The sequence below is a fragment of the Mchenga conophoros genome, linkage group LG3, assembly GCF_057382185.1.
Source record: "Mchenga conophoros isolate Kocher_MC1m ecotype Shallow Benthic linkage group LG3, M_conophoros_male_GT1.1, whole genome shotgun sequence".
Taxonomy (NCBI): Eukaryota; Metazoa; Chordata; class Actinopteri; order Cichliformes; family Cichlidae; genus Mchenga; species Mchenga conophoros.
In genome coordinates this window covers 85,276,829-85,293,941 of record NC_140528.1, presented here as the reverse complement: position 1 = coordinate 85,293,941, position 17,113 = coordinate 85,276,829, and the positions used below count along the sequence as shown (strand labels likewise).

Here is a 17,113-nt window from a genome sequence, read left to right as displayed (position 1 = left end):
GGCTCAGTTTGGCATTTATCCAACAGCACAGGCCCTGGATTGTTGAAGATGGCCTCAGGAACCAGCACAGGGCCTGGTGTGTTGTACATGGCCACAGCAAGGAGCACAGGGCCTGGTTTGGTGAAGATGGCCTCGGCCAGAAGCGCAGGGCCTGGTGTGATGTGAGTGGCCTGAGCAAGAGCCACAGGCCTTGGTGTGGTGTAAGTGGCCTCAGCCAGCAGCCACAGGCCCTGGTGTGGTGTAAGTCGCCTCAGCCAGAAGCCACAGGCACTGGTGTGGTGTAAGTGGCCTCAGCCAGCAGCCACAGGCCCTGGTGTGGTGTAGGTGGCCTCAGCCAGCAGCCACAGGCCCTTGTGTGGTGTAATTGGCCTCAATAGCAACTAAGGCCCTGGTGTGGTGTAGGTGGCCTAAGCCAGCAGCCACAGGCCCTGGTGTGGTGTAAGTGGCCTCAGCCAGTGCCACAGGCCCTGGTGTGGTGTAAGTGGCCTGAGCAAGAGCCACAGACCCTGGTGTGGTGTAATTGGCCTCAATAGCAACTAATGCCCTGGTGTGGTGTAGGTGGCCTCAGCCAGCAGCCACAGGCCCTGGTGTGGTGAAAGTGGCCTCAGCCAGAGCCACAGGCCCTGGTGTGGTGAAAGTGGCCTCAGCCAGAGCCACAGGCCCTGATGTGGTGTAAGTGGCCCCAGCCGGTCACTCAGGCCCTTGTGTGGTGTAGGTTGCATCAGCTAGCAGCACAAGACATTGGAAAAGAGCCAAAAGCAGTGTCGTTAATGTGCCCTCATTAATGGGCAGCTGCTTTTGGTCTTTTAATACACCCCTTCTCTGGATCAAAAGCGGTTCAATGACATGAAAATCAAAGGCTTACAGCACCAGGTATTCCCAGGCAGTCTCCCATCCAAGTACTAACCAAGCCCAGCCCTGATTAGCTTCCGAGATCAGACGAGGTCGGGCGTGCTCAGGGTGGTATGGCCGTAAGCTGTTGGCTCCAGCACAATGTCTCAATTTATGGATTCAAGTGATTAGGTGGCAAGTACCTGAAGTTACGAAGACAATGCTATAACCATACCTGCATGTTTGCATAATACCCTAACCCAAAGGCTCAGTTTGGCATTTATCCAACAGCACAGGCCCTGGATTGTTGAAGATGGCCTCAGGAACCAGCACAGGGCCTGGTGTGTTGTACATGGCCACAGCAAGGAGCACAGGGCCTGGTTTGGTGAAGATGGCCTCGGCCAGAAGCGCAGGGCCTGGTGTGATGTGAGTGGCCTGAGCAAGAGCCACAGGCCTTGGTGTGGTGTAAGTGGCCTCAGCCAGCAGCCACAGGCCCTGGTGTGGTGTAAGTCGCCTCAGCCAGAAGCCACAGGCACTGGTGTGGTGTAAGTGGCCTCAGCCAGCAGCCACAGGCCCTGGTGTGGTGTAGGTGGCCTCAGCCAGCAGCCACAGGCCCTTGTGTGGTGTAATTGGCCTCAATAGCAACTAAGGCCCTGGTGTGGTGTAGGTGGCCTAAGCCAGCAGCCACAGGCCCTGGTGTGGTGTAAGTGGCCTCAGCCAGTGCCACAGGCCCTGGTGTGGTGTAAGTGGCCTGAGCAAGAGCCACAGACCCTGGTGTGGTGTAATTGGCCTCAATAGCAACTAAGGCCCTGGTGTGGTGTAGGTGGCCTCAGCCAGCAGCCACAGGCCCTGGTGTGGTGTAGGTGGCCTCAGCCAGCAGCCACAGGCCCTGGTGTGGTGTAAGTGGCCTCAGCCAGCAGCCACAGGCCCTGGTGTGGTGTAAGTGGCCTGAGCAAGAGCCACAGGCCCTGGTGTGGTGTAAGTGGCCTGAGCAAGAGCCACAGACCCTGGTGTGGTGTAATTGGCCTCAATAGCAACTAATTCCCTGGTGTGGTGTAGGTGGCCTCAGCCAGCAGCCACAGGCCCTGGTGTGGTGTAAGTGGCCTCAGCCAGCAGCCACAGGCCCTGGTGTGGTGTAAGTCGCCTCAGCCAGAAGCCACAGGCACTGGTGTGGTGTAAGTGGCCTCAGCCAGCAGCAAAAGGGCCCTGGTGTGGTGTAAGTGGCCTCAGCCAGCAGCCACAGGCCCTGGTGTGGTGTAGGTGGCCTCAGCCAGCAGCCACAGGCCCTTGTGTGGTGTAATTGGCCTCAATAGCAACTAAGGCCCTGGTGTGGTGTAGGTGGCCTAAGCCAGCAGCCACAGGCCCTGGTGTGGTGTAAGTGGCCTCAGCCAGTGCCACAGGCCCTGGTGTGGTGTAAGTGGCCTGAGCAAGAGCAACAGACCCTGGTGTGGTGTAATTGGCCTCAATAGCAACTAAGGCCCTGGTGTGGTGTAGGTGGCCTCAGCCAGCAGCCACAGGCCCTGGTGTGGTGTAAGTGGCCTAAGCCAGAGCCACAGGCCCTGGTGTGGTGTAAGTGGCCTGAGCAAGAGCCACAGGGCCTGGTTTGGTGAAGATGGCCTCGGCCAGAAGCCACAGGCCCTGGTGTGGTGTAAGTGGCCTCAGCCAGCAGCCACAGGCACTGGTGTGGTGTAAGTGGCCTCAGCCAGCAGCAAAAGGGCCCTGGTGTGGTGTAAGTGGCCTCAGCCAGAAGCCACAGGCACTGGTGTGGTGTAAGTGGCCTCAGCCAGCAGCAAAAGGGCCCTGGTGTGGTGTAAGTCGCCTCAGCCAGCAGCCACAGGCCCTGGTGTGGTGTAGATGGCCTCAGCCAGCAGCCACAGGCCCTGGTGTGGTGTAAGTGGCCTCAGCCAGCAGCCACAGGCCCTGGTGTGGTCTAAGTGGCCTCAGCCAGAAGCACAGGGCCTGGTGTGATATGAGTGGCCTGAGCAAGAGCCACAGGCCCTGGTGTGGTGTAAGTGGCCTGAGCAAGAGCCACAGGCCCTGGTGTGGTGTAAGTGGCCTGAGCAAGAGCCACAGGCCCTGGTGTGGTGTAGGTGGCCTCAGCCAGCAGCCACAAGCCCTTGTGTGGTGTAAGTGGCCTCAGCCAGCAGCCACAGGCCCTGGTGTGGTGTAAGTGGCCTCAGCCAGTGCCACAGGCCCTGGTGTGGTGTAAGTGGCCTGAGCAAGAGCCACAGACCATGGTGTGGTGTAATTGGCCTCAATAGCAACTAAGGCCCTGGTGTGGTGTAGGTGGCCTAAGCCAGCAGCCACAGGCCCTGGTGTGGTGTAAGTGGCCTCAGCCAGCAGCCACAGGCCCTGGTGTGGTGTAAGTCGCCTCAGCCAGAAGCCACAGGCACTGGTGTGGTGTAAGTGGCCTCAGCCAGCAGCAAAAGGGCCCTGGTGTGGTGTAAGTCGCCTCAGCCAGCAGCCACAGGCCCTGGTGTGGTGTAGATGGCCTCAGCCAGCAGCCACAGGCCCTGGTGTGGTGTAAGTGGCCTCAGCCAGCAGCCACAGGCCCTGGTGTGGTCTAAGTTGCCTCAGCCAGAAGCACAGGGCCTGGTGTGGTATGAGTGGCCTGAGAAAGAGCCACAGGCCCTGGTGTGGTGTAAGTGGCCTGAGCAAGAGCCACAGGCCCTGGTGTGGTGTAAGTGGCCTGAGCAAGAGCCACAGGCCCTGGTGTGGTGTAAGTGGCCTGAGCAAGAGCCACAGGCCCTGGTGTGGTGTAATTGGCCTCAATAGCAACTAAGGCCCTGGTTTGGTGTATGTGGCCTCAGCCAGCAAATAAGGCCGTGGTGTGGTGTAGGTGGCATCAGCTAGCAGCACAAGACATTGGAAAACAGCCAAAAGCAATGTCATTAATGTGCCCTCATTAATGGGCAGCTGCTTTTGGTCTTTTAATACACCCCTTCTCTGGATCAAAAGCGGTTCAATGACATGAAAATGAAAGGCTTACAGCACCAGGTATTCCCAGGCAGTCTCCCATCCAAGTACTAACCAAGCCCAGCCCTGCTTAGCTTCCGAGATCAGACGAGGTCGGGCGTGCTCAGGGTGGTATGGCCGTAAGCTGCTGGCCCCAGCACAATGTCTCAATTTATGGATTCAAGTGATTAGGTGGCAAGTACCTGAAGTTACGAAGACAATCCTATAACCATACCTGCATGTTTGCATAATACCCTAACCCAAAGGCTCAGTTTGGCATTTATCCAACAGCACAGGCCCTGGATTGTTGAAGATGGCGTCAGGAACCAGCACAGGGCCTGGTGTGTTGTACATGGCCACAGCAAGCAGCACAGGGCCTGGTTTGGTGAAGATGGCCTCGGCCAGAAGCACAGGGCCTGGTGTGATATGAGTGGCCTGAGCAAGAGCCACAGGCCCTGGTGTGTTGTAAGTGGCCTCAGCCAGCAGCCACAGGCCCTGGTGTGGTGTAAGTGGCCTCAGCCAGTGCCACAGGCCCTGGTGTGGTGTAAGTGGCCTGAGCAAGAGCCACAGACCCTGGTGTGGTGTAATTGGCCTCAATAGCAACTAAGGCCCTGGTGTGGTGTAGGTGGCCTCAGCCAGCAGCCACAGGCCCTGGTGTGGTGTAAGTGGCCTCAGCCAGCAGCCACAGGCCCTGGTGTGGTGTAAGTCGCCTCAGCCAGAAGCCACAGGCACTGGTGTGGTGTAAGTGGCCTCAGCCAGCAGCAAAAGGGCCCTGGTGTGGTGTAAGTGGCCTCAGCCAGCAGCCACAGGCCCTGGTGTGGTGTAGGTGGCCTCAGCCAGCAGCCACAGGCCCTTGTGTGGTGTAATTGGCCTCAATAGCAACTAAGGCCCTGGTGTGGTGTAGGTGGCCTAAGCCAGCAGCCACAGGCCCTGGTGTGGTGTAAGTGGCCTCAGCCAGTGCCACAGGCCCTGGTGTGGTGTAAGTGGCCTGAGCAAGAGCCACAGACCCTGGTGTGGTGTAATTGGCCTCAATAGCAACTAAGGCCCTGGTGTGGTGTAGGTGGCCTCAGCCAGCAGCCACAGGCCCTGGTGTGGTGTAAGTGGCCTAAGCCAGAGCCACAGGCCCTGGTGTGGTGTAAGTGGCCTGAGCAAGAGCCACAGGGCCTGGTTTGGTGAAGATGGCCTCGGCCAGAAGCCACAGGCCCTGGTGTGGTGTAAGTGGCCTCAGCCAGCAGCCACAGGCACTGGTGTGGTGTAAGTGGCCTCAGCCAGCAGCAAAAGGGCCCTGGTGTGGTGTAAGTCGCCTCAGCCAGAAGCCACAGGCACTGGTGTGGTGTAAGTGGCCTCAGCCAGCAGCAAAAGGGCCCTGGTGTGGTGTAAGTCGCCTCAGCCAGCAGCCACAGGCCCTGGTGTGGTGTAGATGGCCTCAGCCAGCAGCCACAGGCCCTGGTGTGGTGTAAGTGGCCTCAGCCAGCAGCCACAGGCCCTGGTGTGGTCTAAGTGGCCTCAGCCAGAAGCACAGGGCCTGGTGTGATATGAGTGGCCTGAGCAAGAGCCACAGGCCCTGGTGTGGTGTAAGTGGCCTGAGCAAGAGCCACAGGCCCTGGTGTGGTGTAAGTGGCCTGAGCAAGAGCCACAGGCCCTGGTGTGGTGTAGGTGGCCTCAGCCAGCAGCCACAAGCCCTTGTGTGGTGTAAGTGGCCTCAGCCAGCAGCCACAGGCCCTGGTGTGGTGTAAGTGGCCTCAGCCAGTGCCACAGGCCCTGGTGTGGTGTAAGTGGCCTGAGCAAGAGCCACAGACCATGGTGTGGTGTAATTGGCCTCAATAGCAACTAAGGCCCTGGTGTGGTGTAGGTGGCCTAAGCCAGCAGCCACAGGCCCTGGTGTGGTGTAAGTGGCCTCAGCCAGCAGCCACAGGCCCTGGTGTGGTGTAAGTCGCCTCAGCCAGAAGCCACAGGCACTGGTGTGGTGTAAGTGGCCTCAGCCAGCAGCAAAAGGGCCCTGGTGTGGTGTAAGTCGCCTCAGCCAGCAGCCACAGGCCCTGGTGTGGTGTAGATGGCCTCAGCCAGCAGCCACAGGCCCTGGTGTGGTGTAAGTGGCCTCAGCCAGCAGCCACAGGCCCTGGTGTGGTCTAAGTTGCCTCAGCCAGAAGCACAGGGCCTGGTGTGGTATGAGTGGCCTGAGAAAGAGCCACAGGCCCTGGTGTGGTGTAAGTGGCCTGAGCAAGAGCCACAGGCCCTGGTGTGGTGTAAGTGGCCTGAGCAAGAGCCACAGGCCCTGGTGTGGTGTAAGTGGCCTGAGCAAGAGCCACAGGCCCTGGTGTGGTGTAATTGGCCTCAATAGCAACTAAGGCCCTGGTTTGGTGTATGTGGCCTCAGCCAGCAAATAAGGCCGTGGTGTGGTGTAGGTGGCATCAGCTAGCAGCACAAGACATTGGAAAACAGCCAAAAGCAATGTCATTAATGTGCCCTCATTAATGGGCAGCTGCTTTTGGTCTTTTAATACACCCCTTCTCTGGATCAAAAGCGGTTCAATGACATGAAAATGAAAGGCTTACAGCACCAGGTATTCCCAGGCAGTCTCCCATCCAAGTACTAACCAAGCCCAGCCCTGCTTAGCTTCCGAGATCAGACGAGGTCGGGGGTGCTCAGGGTGGTATGGCCGTAAGCTGCTGGCCCCAGCACAATGTCTCAATTTATGGATTCAAGTGATTAGGTGGCAAGTACCTGAAGTTACGAAGACAATCCTATAACCATACCTGCATGTTTGCATAATACCCTAACCCAAAGGCTCAGTTTGGCATTTATCCAACAGCACAGGCCCTGGATTGTTGAAGATGGCGTCAGGAACCAGCACAGGGCCTGGTGTGTTGTACATGGCCACAGCAAGCAGCACAGGGCCTGGTTTGGTGAAGATGGCCTCGGCCAGAAGCACAGGGCCTGGTGTGATATGAGTGGCCTGAGCAAGAGCCACAGGCCCTGGTGTGTTGTAAGTGGCCTCAGCCAGCAGCCACAGGCCCTGTGTGGTGTAGGTGGCCTCAGCCAGCAGCCACAGGCCCTTGTGTGGTGTAATTGGCCTCAATAGCAACTAAGGCCCTGGTGTGGTGTAGGTGGCCTCAGCCAGCAGCCACAGGCCCTGGTGTGGTGTAAGTGGCCTCAGCCAGTGCCACAGGCCCTGGTGTGGTGTAAGTGGCCTGAGCAAGAGCCACAGACCCTGGTGTGGTGTAATTGGCCTCAATAGCAACTAAGGCCCTGGTGTGGTGTAGGTGGCCTCAGCCAGCAGCCACAGGCCCTGGTGTGGTGTAAGTGGCCACAGCCAGCAGCCACAGGCCCTGATGTGGTGTAAGTGGCCCCAGCCGGTCACTCAGGCCCTGGTGTGGTGTAGGTGGCATCAGCCAGCAGCCACAGGCCCTGGTGTGGTGTAAGTCGCCTCAGCCAGAAGCCACAGGCACTGGTGTGGTGTAAGTGGCCTCAGCCAGCAGCAAAAGGGCCCTGGTGTGGTGTAAGTCGCCTCAGCCAGCAGCCACAGGCCCTGGTGTGGTGTAGGTGGCCTCAGCCAGCAGCCACAGGCCCTGGTGTGGTGTAAGTGGCCTCAGCCAGCAGCCACAGGCCCTGTTGTGGTGTAAGTGGCCTCAGCCAGCAGCCACAGGCCCTGGTGTGGTGTAAGTGGCCTCAGTCAGTGCCACAGGCCCTGGTGTGGTGTAAGTGGCCTGAGCAAGAGCCACAGACCCTGGTGTGGTATAATTGGCCTCAGCCAGCAGCCACAGGCCCTGGTGTGGTGTAAGTCGCCTCAGACAGAAGCCACAGGCACTGGTGTGGTGTAAGTGGCCTCAGCCAGCAGCAAAAGGGCCCTGGTGTGGTATAAGTCGCCTCAGCCAGCAGCCACAGGCCCTGGTGTGGTGTAGGTGGCCTCAGCCAGCAGCCACAGGCCCTGGTGTGGTGTAAGTGGCCTGAGCAAGAGCCACATACCCTGGTGTGGTGTAATTGGCCTCAATAGCAACTAATGCCCTGGTGTGGTGTAAGTGGCCTCAGCCAGCAGCCACAGGCCCTGGTGTGGTGTAAGTGGCCTCAGCCAGAGCCACAGGCCCTGATGTGGTGTAAGTGGCCCCAGCCGGTCACTCAGGCCCTGGTGTGGTGTAGGTGGCATCAGCTAGCAGCACAAGACATTGGAAAACAGCCAAAAGCAATGTCGTTAATGTGCCCTCATTAATGGGCAGCTGCTTTTGGTCTTTTAATACACCCCTTCTCTGGATCAAAAGCGGTTCAATGACATTAAAAAGAAAGGCTTACAGCACCAGGTATTCCCAGGCAGTCTCCCATCCAAGTACTAACCAAGCCCAGCCCTGCTCAGCTTCCGAGATCAGACGAGGTCGGGCGTGCTCAGGGTGGTATGGCCATAAGCTTCTGGGCCCAGCACAATGTCTCAATTTATGGATTCAGGTGATTAGGTGGCAAGTACCTGAAGTTACGAAGACAATCCTATAACCCTACCTTGATGTTTGCATAATACCCTAACCCAAAGGCTCAGTTTAGCATTTATCCAACAGCACAGGCCCTGGATTGTTGAAGATGGCCTCAGGAACCAGCACAGGGCCTGGTGTGTTGTACATGGCCACAGCTAGCAGCACAGGGCCTGGTTTGGTGAAGATGGCCTCGGCCAGAAGCGCAGGGCCTGGTGTGATGTGAGTGGCCTGAGCAAGAGCCACAGGCCCTGGTGTGGTGTAATTGGCCTCAATAGCAACTAAGGCCCTGGTGTGGTGTAAGTGGCCTGAGCAAGAGCCACATACCCTGGTGTGGTGTAATTGGCCTCAATAGCAACTAAGGCCCTGGTGTGGTGTAGGTGGCCTCAGCCAGCAGCCACAGGCCCTGGTGTGGTGTAAGTGGCCTGAGCAAGAGCCACAGGCCCTGGTGTGGTGTAAGTGGCCTGAGCAAGAGCCACAGGCCCTGGTGTGGTGTAGGTGGCCTCAGCCAGCAGCCACAAGCCCTTGTGTGGTGTAAGTGGCCTCAGCCAGCAGCCACAGGCCCTGGTGTGGTGTAAGTGGCCTCAGCCAGTGCCACAGGCCCTGGTGTGGTGTAAGTGGCCTGAGCAAGAGCCACAGACCATGGTGTGGTGTAATTGGCCTCAATAGCAACTAAGGCCCTGGTGTGGTGTAGGTGGCCTAAGCCAGCAGCCACAGGCCCTGGTGTGGTGTAAGTGGCCTCAGCCAGCAGCCACAGGCCCTGGTGTGGTGTAAGTCGCCTCAGCCAGAAGCCACAGGCACTGGTGTGGTGTAAGTGGCCTCAGCCAGCAGCAAAAGGGCCCTGGTGTGGTGTAAGTCGCCTCAGCCAGCAGCCACAGGCCCTGGTGTGGTGTAAGTGGCCTCAGCCAGCAGCCACAGGCCCTGGTGTGGTCTAAGTTGCCTCAGCCAGAAGCACAGGGCCTGGTGTGATATGAGTGGCCTGAGAAAGAGCCACAGGCCCTGGTGTGGTGTAAGTGGCCTGAGCAAGAGCCACAGGCCCTGGTGTGGTGTAAGTGGCCTGAGCAAGAGCCACAGGCCCTGGTGTGGTGTAAGTGGCCTGAGCAAGAGCCACAGGCCCTGGTGTGGTGTAATTGGCCTCAATAGCAACTAAGGCCCTGGTTTGGTGTATGTGGCCTCAGCCAGCAAATAAGGCCGTGGTGTGGTGTAGGTGGCATCAGCTAGCAGCACAAGACATTGGAAAACAGCCAAAAGCAATGTCGTTAATGTGCCCTCATTAATGGGCAGCTGCTTTTGGTCTTTTAATACACCCCTTCTCTGGATCAAAAGCGGTTCAATGACATGAAAATGAAAGGCTTACAGAACCAGGTATTCCCAGGCAGTCTCCCATCCAAGTACTAACCAAGCCCAGCCCTGCTTAGCTTCCGAGATCAGACGAGGTCGGGCGTGCTCAGGGTGGTATGGCCGTAAGCTGCTGGCCCCAGCACAATGTCTCAATTTATGGATTCAAGTGATTAGGTGGCAAGTACCTGAAGTTACGAAGACAATCCTATAACCATACCTGCATGTTTGCATAATACCCTAACCCAAAGGCTCAGTTTGGCATTTATCCAACAGCACAGGCCCTGGATTGTTGAAGATGGCGTCAGGAACCAGCACAGGGCCTGGTGTGTTGTACATGGCCACAGCAAGCAGCACAGGGCCTGGTTTGGTGAAGATGGCCTCAGCCAGAAGCGCAGGGCCTGGTGTGATATGAGTGGCCTGAGCAAGAGCCACAGGCCCTGGTGTGTTGTAAGTGGCCTCAGCCAGCAGCCACAGGCCCTGGTGTGGTGTAGGTGGCCTCAGCCAGTGCCACAGGCCCTTGTGTAGTGTAATTGGCCTCAATAGCAACTAAGGCCCTGGTGTGGTGTAGGTGGCCTCAGCCAGCAGCCACAGGCCCTGGTGTGGTGTAAGTGGCCTCAGCCAGTGCCACAGGCCCTGGTGTGGTGTAAGTGGCCTGAGCAAGAGCCACAGACCCTGGTGTGGTGTAATTGGCCTCAATAGCAACTAAGGCCCTGGTGTGGTGTAGGTGGCCTCAGCCAGCAGCCACAGGCCCTGGTGTGGTGTAAGTAGCCTCAGCCAGCAGCCACAGGCCCTGGTGTGGTGTAAGTGGCATCAGCTAGCAGCACAAGACATTGGAAAACAGCCAAAAGCAATGTCGTTAATGTGCCCTCATTAATGGGGAGCTGCTTTTGGTCTTTTAATACACCCCTTCTCTGGATCAAAAGCGGTTCAATGACATGAAAATGAAAGGCTTACAGCACCAGGTATTCCCAGGCAGTCTCCCATCCAAGTACTAACCAAGCCCAGCCCTGCTTAGCTTCCGAGATAAGACGAGGTCGGGCGTGCTCAGGGTGGTATGGCCGTAAGCTGCTGGCCCCAGCACAATGTCTCAATTTATGGATTCAGGTGATTAGGTGGCAAGTACCTGAAGTTACGAAGACAATCCTATAACCCTACCTTCATGTTTGCATAATACCCTAACCCAAAGGCTCAGTTTAGCATTTATCCAACAGCACAGGCCCTGGATTGTTGAAGATGGCCTCAGGAACCAGCACAGGGCCTGGTGTGTTGTACATGGCCACAGCTAGCAGCACAGGGCCTGGTTTGGTGAAGATGGCCTCGGCCAGGGCCTGGTGTGATGTGAGTGGCCTGAGCAAGAGCCACAGGCCCTGGTGTGGTGTAATTGGCCTCAATAGCAACTAAGGCCCTGGTGTGGTGTAAGTGGCCTGAGCAAGAGCCACATACCCTGGTGTGGTGTAATTGGCCTCAATAGCAACTAAGGCCCTGGTGTGGTGTAGGTGGCCTCAGCCAGCAGCCACAGGCCCTGGTGTGGTGTAAGTGGCCTCAATAGCAACTAAGGCCCTGGTGTGGTGTAAGTGGCTTCAGCCAGCAGCCACAGGCTCTGGTGTGGTGTAACTGGCCTCAGCCAGCAGCCACAGGCCCTGGTGTGGTGTAAGTGGCCTAGCCAGAGCCACAGGCCCTGATGTGGTGTAAGTGGCCCCAGCCGGTCACTCAGGCCCTGGTGTGGTGTAGGTGGCATCAGCTAGCAGCACAAGACATTGGAAAACAGCCAAAAGGAGTGTCGTTAATGTGCCCTCATTAATGGGCAGCTGCTTTTGGTCTTTTAATACACCCCTTCTCTGGATCAAAAGCGGTTCAATGACATGAAAATGAAAGACTTACAGCACCAGGTATTCCCAGGTAGTCTCCCATCCAAGTACTAACCAAGCCCAGCCCTGCTTAGCTTCCGAGATCAGACGAGGTCGGGCGTGCTCAGGGTGGTATGGCCGTAAGCTGCTGGTTCCAGCACAATGTCTCAATTTATGGATTCAAGTGATTAGGTGGCAAGTACCTGAAGTTACGAAGACAATGCTATAACCATACCTGCATGTTTGCATAATACCCTAACCCAAAGGCTCAGTTTGGCATTTATCCAACAGCACAGGCCCTGGATTGTTGAAGATGGCCTCAGGAACCAGCACAGGGCCTGGTGTGTTGTACATGGCCACAGCAAGGAGCACAGGGCCTGGTTTGGTGAAGATGGCCTCGGCCAGAAGCGCAGGGCCTGGTGTGATGTGAGTGGCCTGAGCAAGAGCCACAGGCCTTGGTGTGGTGTAAGTGGCCTCAGCCAGCAGCCACAGGCCCTGGTGTGGTGTAAGTCGCCTCAGCCAGAAGCCACAGGCACTGGTGTGGTGTAAGTGGCCTCAGCCAGCAGCCACAGGCCCTGGTGTGGTGTAGGTGGCCTCAGCCAGCAGCCACAGGCCCTGGTGTGGTGTAGGTGGCCTCAGCCAGCAGCCACAGGCCCTGGTGTGGTGTAAGTGGCCTCAGCCAGCAGCCACAGGCCCTGGTGTGGTGTAAGTGGCCTGAGCAAGAGCCACAGGCCCTGGTGTGGTGTAAGTGGCCTCAGCCAGCAGCCACAGGCCCTGGTGTGGTGTAAGTGGCCTGAGCAAGTGCCACAGGCCCTGGTGTGGTGTAAGTGGCCTGAGCAAGTGCCACAGGCCCTGGTGTGGTGTAAGTGGCCTCAATAGCAAATAAGGCCCTGGTGTGGTGTAAGTGGCCTGAGCAAGAACCACAGGGCCTGGTTTGGTGAAGATGGCCTCGGCCAGAAGCGCAGGGCCTGGTGTGATGTGAGTGGCCTGAGCAAGAGCCACAGGCCCTGGTGTGGTGTAAGTGGCCTCAGCCAGCAGCCACAGGCCCTGGTGTGGTGTAAGTGGCCTCAGCCAGAAGCCACAGGCACTGGTGTGGTGTAAGTGGCCTCAGCCAGCAGCAAAAGGGCCCTGGTGTGGTGTAGGTGGCCTCAGCCAGCAGCCACAGGCCCTGGTGTGGTGTAAGTGGCCTCAATAGCAACTAAGGCCCTGGTATGGTGTAAGTGGCTTCAGCCAGCAGCCACAGGCCCTGGTGTGGTGTAAGTGGCCTCAGCCAGCAGCCACAGGCCCTGGTGTGGTGTAGGTGGCCTCAGCCAGCAGCCACAGGCCCTGGTGTGGTGTAAGTGGCCTCAATAGCAACTAAGGCCCTGGTGTGGTGTAAGTGGCTTCAGCCAGCAGCCACAGGCTCTGGTGTGGTGTAACTGGCCTCAGCCAGCAGCCACAGGCCCTGATGTGGTGTAAGTGGCCCCAGCCGGTCACTCAGGCCCTGGTGTGGTGTAGGTGGCATCAGCCAGCAGCCACAGGCCCTGGTGTGGTGTAAGTCGCCTCAGCCAGAAGCCACAGGCACTGGTGTGGTGTAAGTGGCCTCAGCCAGCAGCAAAAGGGCCCTGGTGTGGTGTAAGTCGCCTCAGCCAGCAGCCACAGGCCCTGGTGTGGTGTAGGTGGCCTCAGCCAGCAGCCACAGGCCCTGGTGTGGTGTAAGTGGCCTCAGCCAGCAGCCACAGGCCCTGTTGTGGTGTAAGTGGCCTCAGCCAGCAGCCACAGGCCCTGGTGTGGTGTAAGTGGCCTCAGCCAGTGCCACAGGCCCTGGTGTGGTGTAAGTGGCCTGAGCAAGAGCCACAGACCCTGGTGTGGTATAATTGGCCTCAGCCAGCAGCCACAGGCCCTGGTGTGGTGTAAGTCGCCTCAGACAGAGCCACAGGCCCTGATGTGGTGTAAGTGGCCCCAGCCGGTCACTCAGGCCCTGGTGTGGTGTAGGTGGCATCAGCTAGCAGCACAAGACATTGGAAAACAGCCAAAAGCAGTGTCGTTAATGTGCCCTCATTAATGGGCAGCTGCTTTTGGTCTTTTAATACACCCCTTCTCTGGATCAAAAGCGGTTCAATGACATGAAAATGAAAGGCTTACAGCACCAGGTATTCCCAGGCAGTCTCCCATCCAAGTACTAACCAAGGCCCAGCCCTGCTTAGCTTCCGAGATCAGACGAGGTCGGGCGTGCTCAGGGTGGTATGGCCGTAAGCTGCTGGCTCCAGCACAATGTCTCAATTTATGGATTCAAGTGATTAGGTGGCAAGTACCTGAAGTTACGAAGACAATGCTATAACCATACCTGCATGTTTGCATAATACCCTAACCCAAAGGCTCAGTTTGGCATTTATCCAACAGCACAGGCCCTGGATTGTTGAAGATGGCCTCAGGAACCAGCACAGGGCCTGGTGTGTTGTACATGGCCACAGCAAGGAGCACAGGGCCTGGTTTGGTGAAGATGGCCTCGGCCAGAAGCGCAGGGCCTGGTGTGATGTGAGTGGCCTGAGCAAGAGCCACAGGCCTTGGTGTGGTGTAAGTGGCCTCAGCCAGCAGCCACAGGCCCTGGTGTGGTGGAAGTCGCCTCAGCCAGAAGCCACAGGCACTGGTGTGGTGTAAGTGGCCTCAGCCAGCAGCCACAGGCCCTGGTGTGGTGTAGGTGGCCTCAGCCAGCAGCCACAGGCCCTGGTGTGGTGTAGGTGGCCTCAGCCAGCAGCCACAGGCCCTGGTGTGGTGTAAGTGGCCTCAGCCAGCAGCCACAGGCCCTGGTGTGGTGTAAGTGGCCTGAGCAAGAGCCACAGGCCCTGGTGTGGTGTAAGTGGCCTCAGCCAGCAGCCACAGGCCCTGGTGTGGTGTAAGTGGCCTGAGCAAGTGCCACAGGCCCTGGTGTGGTGTAAGTGGCCTCAATAGCAAATAAGGCCCTGGTGTGGTGTAAGTGGCCTGAGCAAGAACCACAGGGCCTGGTTTGGTGAAGATGGCCTCGGCCAGAAGCGCAGGGCCTGGTGTGATGTGAGTGGCCTGAGCAAGAGCCACAGGCCCTGGTGTGGTGTAAGTGGCCTCAGCCAGCAGCCACAGGCCCTGGTGTGGTGTAAGTGGCCTCAGCCAGAAGCCACAGGCACTGGTGTGGTGTAAGTGGCCTCAGCCAGCAGCAAAAGGGCCCTGGTGTGGTGTAGGTGGCCTCAGCCAGCAGCCACAGGCCCTGGTGTGGTGTAAGTGGCCTCAATAGCAACTAAGGCCCTGGTATGGTGTAAGTGGCTTCAGCCAGCAGCCACAGGCCCTGGTGTGGTGTAAGTGGCCTCAGCCAGCAGCCACAGGCCCTGGTGTGGTGTAGGTGGCCTCAGCCAGCAGCCACAGGCCCTGTTGTGGTGTAAGTGGCCTCAGCCAGCAGCCACAGGCCCTGGTGTGGTGTAAGTGGCCTCAGCCAGTGTCACAGGCCCTGGTGTGGTGTAAGTGGCCTGAGCAAGAGCCACAGACCCTGGTGTGGTATAATTGGCCTCAGCCAGCAGCCACAGGCCCTGGTGTGGTGTAAGTCGCCTCAGACAGAAGCCACAGGCACTGGTGTGGTGTAAGTGGCCTCAGCCAGCAGCCACAGGCCCTGGTGTGGTGTAAGTCGCCTCAGCCAGAAGCCACAGGCACTGGTGTGGTGTAAGTGGCCTCAGCCAGCAGCAAAAGGGCCCTGGTGTGGTGTAAGTCGCCTCAGCCAGCAGCCACAGGCCCTGGTGTGGTGTAGATGGCCTCAGCCAGCAGCCACAGGCCCTGGTGTGGTGTAAGTGGCCTCAGCCAGCAGCCACAGGCCCTGGTGTGGTCTAAGTGGCCTCAGCCAGAAACACAGGGCCTGGTGTGATATGAGTGGCCTGAGCAAGAGCCACAGGCCCTGGTGTGGTGTAAGTGGCCTGAGCAAGAGCCACAGGCCCTGGTGTGGTGTAAGTGGCCTGAGCAAGAGCCACAGGCCCTGGTGTGGTGTAGGTGGCCTCAGCCAGCAGCCACAGGCCCTGGTGTGGTGTAGGTGGCCTCAGCCAGCAGCCACAAGCCCTTGTGTGGTGTAAGTGGCCTCAGCCAGCAGCCACAGGCCCTGGTGTGGTGTAAGTGGCCTCAGCCAGTGCCACAGGCCCTGGTGTGGTGTAAGTGGCCTGAGCAAGAGCCACAGACCATGGTGTGGTGTAATTGGCCTCAATAGCAACTAAGGCCCTGGTGTGGTGTAACTGGCCTCAGCCAGAGCCACAGCCCCTGATGTGGTGTAAGTGGCCCCAGCCGGTCACTCAGGCCCTGGTGTGGTGTAGGTGGCATCAGCTAGCAGCACAAGACATTGGAAAAGAGCCAAAAGCAATGTGATTAATGTGCCATTATTAATGGGCAGCTGCTTTTGGTCTTTTAATACACCCCTTCTCTGGATCAAAAGCGGTTCAATGACATGAAAATGAAAGGCTTACAGCACCAGGTATTCCCAGGCAGTCTCCCATCCAAGTACTAACCAAGCCCAGCCCTGCTTAGCTTCCGAGATCAGACGAGGTCGGGCGTGCTCAGGGTGGTATGGCCGTAAGCTGCTGGGCCCAGCACAATGTCTCAATTTATGGATTCAAGTGATTAGGTGGCAAGTACCTGAAGTTACGAAGACGATCCTATAACCATACCTGCATGTTTGCATAATACCCTAACCCAAAGGCTCAGTTTGGCATTTATCCAACAGCACAGGCCCTGGATTGTTGAAGATGGCCTCAGGAAACAGCACAGGGCCTGGTGTGTTGTACATGGCCACAGCAAGCAGCACAGGGCCTGGTTTGGTGAAGATGGCCTCAGCCAGAAGCACAGGGCCTGGTGTGATATGAGTGGCCTGAGCAAGAGCCACAGGCCCTGGTGTGGTGTAAGTGGCCTGAGCAAGAGCCACAGGCCCTGGTGTGGTGTAAGTGGCCTGAGCAAGAGCCACAGGCCCTGGTGTGGTGTAGGTGGCCTCAGCCAGCAGCCACAAGCCCTTGTGTGGTGTAAGTGGCCTCAGCCAGCAGCCACAGGCCCTGGTGTGGTGTAAGTGGCCTCAGCCAGTGCCACAGGCCCTGGTGTGGTGTAAGTGGCCTGAGCAAGAGCCACAGACCATGGTGTGGTGTAATTGGCCTCAATAGCAACTAAGGCCCTGGTGTGGTGTAGGTGGCCTAAGCCAGCAGCCACAGGCCCTGGTGTGGTGTAAGTGGCCTCAGCCAGCAGCCACAGGCCCTGGTGTGGTGTAAGTCGCCTCAGCCAGAAGCCACAGGCACTGGTGTGGTGTAAGTGGCCTCAGCCAGCAGCAAAAGGGCCCTGGTGTGGTGTAAGTCGCCTCAGCCAGCAGCCACAGGCCCTGGTGTGGTGTAAGTGGCCTCAGCCAGCAGCCACAGGCCCTGGTGTGGTCTAAGTTGCCTCAGCCAGAAGCACAGGGCCTGGTGTGATATGAGTGGCCTGAGAAAGAGCCACAGGCCCTGGTGTGGTGTAAGTGGCCTGAGCAAGAGCCACAGGCCCTGGTGTGGTGTAAGTGGCCTGAGCAAGAGCCACAGGCCCTGGTGTGGTGTAATTGGCCTCAATAGCAACTAAGGCCCTGGTTTGGTGTATGTGGCCTCAGCCAGCAAATAAGGCCGTGGTGTGGTGTAGGTGGCATCAGCTAGCAGCACAAGACATTGGAAAACAGCCAAAAGCAAT

General features: G+C 58.0%; 5 non-coding genes and 4 pseudogenes across 5 annotated transcripts; all 9 read right to left on the bottom strand.

Moving 5' to 3' along the window:
- Positions 1-858: 858 nt before the first annotated feature.
- LOC146581275 (5S ribosomal RNA) lies at positions 859-977 on the bottom strand. Its single transcript, XR_014891999.1, has one exon. It is a non-coding gene; the product is annotated as a 5S ribosomal RNA (ribosomal RNA).
- Positions 978-3,813: 2,836 nt separating this feature from the next.
- On the bottom strand, positions 3,814-3,932 carry LOC146581274 (5S ribosomal RNA). The gene has a single exon (XR_014891858.1). It is a non-coding gene; the product is annotated as a 5S ribosomal RNA (ribosomal RNA).
- A 2,402-nt stretch (positions 3,933-6,334) lies between these two features.
- LOC146581273 (5S ribosomal RNA) lies at positions 6,335-6,453 on the bottom strand. Its single transcript, XR_014891940.1, has one exon. It is a non-coding gene; the product is annotated as a 5S ribosomal RNA (ribosomal RNA).
- A 1,613-nt stretch (positions 6,454-8,066) lies between these two features.
- On the bottom strand, positions 8,067-8,185 carry LOC146581272 (5S ribosomal RNA; annotated as a pseudogene).
- A 1,408-nt stretch (positions 8,186-9,593) lies between these two features.
- Positions 9,594-9,712, bottom strand: LOC146581271 (5S ribosomal RNA; annotated as a pseudogene).
- An 819-nt stretch (positions 9,713-10,531) lies between these two features.
- On the bottom strand, positions 10,532-10,650 carry LOC146581270 (5S ribosomal RNA; annotated as a pseudogene).
- An 808-nt stretch (positions 10,651-11,458) lies between these two features.
- LOC146581269 (5S ribosomal RNA) lies at positions 11,459-11,577 on the bottom strand. Its single transcript, XR_014891944.1, has one exon. It is a non-coding gene; the product is annotated as a 5S ribosomal RNA (ribosomal RNA).
- Positions 11,578-13,548: 1,971 nt separating this feature from the next.
- LOC146581268 (5S ribosomal RNA) lies at positions 13,549-13,668 on the bottom strand (annotated as a pseudogene).
- A 2,207-nt stretch (positions 13,669-15,875) lies between these two features.
- Positions 15,876-15,994, bottom strand: LOC146581267 (5S ribosomal RNA). Its single transcript, XR_014891857.1, has one exon. It is a non-coding gene; the product is annotated as a 5S ribosomal RNA (ribosomal RNA).
- Between the last annotated feature and the right edge of the window lie 1,119 nt (positions 15,995-17,113).